This window comes from Mesitornis unicolor, unplaced genomic scaffold, assembly GCF_000695765.1.
Source record: "Mesitornis unicolor isolate BGI_N332 unplaced genomic scaffold, ASM69576v1 scaffold43311, whole genome shotgun sequence".
NCBI classification, from domain to species: domain Eukaryota; kingdom Metazoa; phylum Chordata; class Aves; order Mesitornithiformes; family Mesitornithidae; genus Mesitornis; species Mesitornis unicolor.
In genome coordinates this window covers 52,024-56,520 of record NW_010165276.1, presented here as the reverse complement: position 1 = coordinate 56,520, position 4,497 = coordinate 52,024, and positions in this window count along the sequence as shown.

The following is a 4,497-nucleotide window of genomic DNA, read 5'->3' as shown; positions in this document are numbered from 1 at the left end:
AGCTCACTGTAACTAGTAGCAGCAAATAAGAAAATAAAGTTTTAGCATTATCTTCTTTCCCAGGAAGCCATCCCTATTTTATTAAATTTTGTGCTTCTTTTTAACCACAAATAAACAGGATTTCTGCAAACCCAGCGATCATCCCCCTTGCTGAAGAGACCTGTTAATAAATGCAGCGCTCACCACAGTTGCAGCACGGTGTAGCCAGGGAACTCTCAGGATGAGATGATTTGGAGTTTTCCCCGTTATTTTCAGTATGAGGAGTGCACTTGTCTTTTCACACCTTCCTTTCCCAGCACTGTCATGACTTGTTGCCCTTCCCCACCCACCCTGACACTGCTGTCACTGCCAGATCCTTTGCCCTCGGGCTGCCAATCGTCCCCTGCTACTTTCCGACAGCAGCAGACACCTTCTCCCTTCCTGATGAGTCCATACCATATAAGCAGGGTGGGGAGGAAAGAGAGAACAGTGTGTCCCTCTGTCCAAAGACCTGAGCTCTAGGGACAGTACAGGGCGGAGGTGACAACCACTGCCACGCACGCAAGAGTGACAGACCTACAACATGCACCCACATGTAGCAAAACACATACCTGTGTATCAGGCTGCAGAACAGCAGTTCCCAGTCCTCTCCAGGAAAGGACAGCAAGGGAAGTGGAAGCATCCCACAGGCCTTGTTAAGGCTGTGGGCTACCTCTGTTTAATTTTGCCACCCCTTAATAAGAGAATTAATTAGTATTTTTGCTGAGCCACTTCCCTCTGGATGTTTTTGTTCCGGGAGCTCATGACAGATTTAAAGCCACTCAGAATTGCTGCTCATATTACTACCAAATACATAATTTCAGCTCATGTTATTAATAGCGTTATGTACACAACAAAAGAAAATGAGGTATATCACTTGCATTCTTAGCTATTTTATGATTTGTGGGTAAGTGATCCCCCACTTCTACTGCAGTTGCCTTTGAAACAGGGAAGAAAACACCATAAGGCACCCTCCACTCTTGATGTTCTCTTAAGTAAAGCTTCCCTGTGCGTGGAAGGGTGACACAATCACACTTGAGGCCCACAAAGAACAGTAAAAAACATGGGTTTATTTCCTCCAGCCCAGAAGAAACAAGGTGCCACAGCTAATGAAAGTCACAAAGTAAGTGTAATGCATTAGACGTTTTTATAAATATAACATCCTTCCTGATTTTCTATCGGCCTGTTTGATTATGCCGTATATGGGGAAAAGCGTGGTAGAATTAATCAGCCTGCTGGAGTGAACGCTAAAGGAACAGACGAGCTTTGGCAAGTCTGTTGCTAGCATTGAAAAAGAAAAGCTGTGACAAAGGAAAAAAAGAGGCAGACCTAAATCCAGAAGCGTGTCATTCAGAAAGTGAGACATGCTATGATTTATCAACGTAACAAAAATTGATGGGAACACAGATCTCCCATTTCAAAGTGTTGTCTCTGTGTAGATTAAGAGCAGTGTCTGTCATCAAGAAACAATGGGGAAAAGAAATGTGTTTGATAAAAGCAATTCTGTACTCTCTTGTAGACAGAAAACCACTGTGTTGCTGGAACGGAAGTAAAGGATTTCTCTGCAGTTCCATCCTCAGCAGCAAAAAAAGTGTTGTGACAAGAGGAAGTGCAAATAATTAATAACAGAAGATCAAATGAAAGGAGTGGCTTTGCAAAAAGTGACTCATGTTTACTCCTTTCAGAAGAGTTCGAATTGCACTGTACAAAGAGGATGCTTGCATCGCCCCAGAGTGCAACAGCAAACCCGGTGCACAGCAGGCAGTGGCTTACCACTGTGGCACAACAGGGCAACTTTCCCTTTCAAAGAAAGGGCCTCTTTCTTCTCAGCTCAACAGCTGCTGCACACAGGGTCTCCAACATCTTAGCACTTTGATTGTTGTATATACAAAAAGCAATACCAAAGCATAACACATGTAACAACTTCATGAACATTTTGCCAGCAGCAGATACAATGGAAAGCACGTCTCAAAACAGCAGGACAGCAAAGTAAAACAAAAACCATGGAGCCAGTACCATCATGTCATTTGGCACATCCTTGCCCTTCCCTTGATTCTGTTTCAGATCTTGGAAGGGAAGGCCAGAGCATCTTATTTGCTAATTAAGGTTTCACACAATTCAAACACTGAACAAACAAAGGACATTCCCAAATAGAGAAACCTGTCAGCCTTCATGACCTTGCCAACAGACTGATGTCTCAGTTCAGTGCTTTCACAACAGAGACAGGAAATGAACTCTGGACAACTGCATATACAAGTGTATGCACACACGACCACTGATCACAATCCAGAAGTTACACCTCCCTATTTGAGTTAATGACACTCCAGACACCCTACAGACAGGGGTAAAAAGACATTAAGTAGACCTCTATTTTATGATGTGAAACAGCTAATGATAGTAATTAAGGATTTAAAATTTCTTTACAAAGCAGCATTATCTAAGACAGTATCATGCCTGTAATCTGTCCAGAGTCAATGAAGAACTGCTGATGAAGCCAACAAAGCAACAAAAAAAAAAGTCCAATGGCTTGCCATCTGCTCAAACCACCACCTCACACCTCATTCCCCTAACACAGCAATAAGCCACAACGGGATGCAGATGACCCGGTTGTTTAACTGTCATTTCAGCTGAACACGCAGTGGCTGTTGATCTGTTAGAGTGGACTCAAAACCAAGCATGACACATTGCTGCTGGACAAATAACTTCTTTCAACGTTACACCTGGCCATTCTCGTGGATTGATTGTACCCACAAAGCGAGGTAAAGCATTAGGGCTTCATCAATATTTTGCCTACTATATTAAGTATTTGCATGTGGGTTTATGACATAAAACATACCGTTAAATGATCCATAAAGGCCTTTGGCACTCTCTCTCCCTTTGGTTACAAGCCCAGCTACTCCTATAACAGCTTTTGGCCCAGCAGCTTCTTTCAGCTAATATAATAAAAATTAGGCCTGGAATATTGAGCTGACTCTTGAGCAAATTCTTAGCAATAGAAGAGAAGCTGAGAGTAGCTGGAGGTTGACAAATTGTTGCAGCTTGAAAAAATTGGTACTTTCAAGGAAGGGAGCAATTTAAAGTTGTTATAAAGCACTTGGACACCATGATGACCAGCAAGAGTTTCTCCTCTCATTTCTCACTCTCTCATCACTTCCCAGCTGTTTCTTCTACTTTGAGGTAGTTTCAATTTATCCTTCCATTTTTACCCACACAGTTAACTCACAGCCTTCTAGTTGAGAATCTGCTGGGTTTAGTGATGAGGTACCAGCTGTGCAGCCCTGCAAGCTGGTGCACGTATGACCTTGAAATTTTCTGTGTAGCCAATCAGAAAATGCCTTTAAACAGTGTTTCCTATCTCCCAGAGAGCATCTCTCAATTTTTAGCATTAGATATATATCACTTTATAACATCCAAAGCGTTGTGCAAACATCAGCTAGCAACAAAAATCGCTCCTCTTCCAGCCCATACCTGTTATTGTCTAAGTAACTGTTCCTCCATTTCTCTGAAGCCAGCCTAGGGAGTTCTTTTTGCTTGCTCCTCTGCAGGAATATTAAAACAGAATGAGAATGAAGATAGCTGTTAATTTTATGTCACACCTAGGAAACTGAAGCTCTTCAGATCACACTTTCTCCTCAGTCTTTTAATTGCAGAATTATACTTCAAAATTTGACACGTCTCTCACCTCCCTATTTTCAAGTTACTAGCAAGCAAAACCAGACAAAAATCTGCTTTTTCTTTTAATCTGCAGAGCTTGTACAATGCTTTAGTTTCAAATAGGTGGAATATTGCTAATTACTAGCATATTCTAACTGTTCTGGCACTTTTACAGAGAGCTATATCAAACTAAACCAAATTATAGGTCAGAATGTGCCAATCTTTTCATCATTACCAGTAATTTTCTTTGTGGCTTATGCCTTTACCCCTCTCCCCACCCCCCGCTTCTTACCAGGTTCTTTGAGCCTCTGGCTAGCATTGCTTAGCTGCTCCATAATTATTCATCACACTAGATCCTGCAACAAGACATTCACAGCTTGCTCTTCTCACATTTTGTTTAAACTTTAGGTATAATAGCAGGCAATAGAAAATTTAGATTTCGGAGCAAGAGACACTGGAATTTGGGTGGAATAAGACGACAAACAGAATTTTTGGTGGGGGGGATGGGGAGGGGAAAAAAAAAAAGACTCTTGAGCAGACATCATGTATTTCTTTTTCTGGATAAGCACTAATCTACACCCCAGAATAGTCCCACTTCTAGATGTGCTTAGAAACCTGTTCCTAATTTCACATTAAATTTTAATTAAAATAATGGGCATGTTCCCTAAAGATGTTAGATCATGACTTCCTGCGATCCTCTTCCAGATCCCACCCTTTTTGCCTTTGACGTCAGACCTACAGGAACAGCAGCACTTTGACCAGTGGTGTTCTGGGATCCTTGCTTGGCATCCCAAATCCTTTGGCCCCACCATTCCCTGTAGCCAC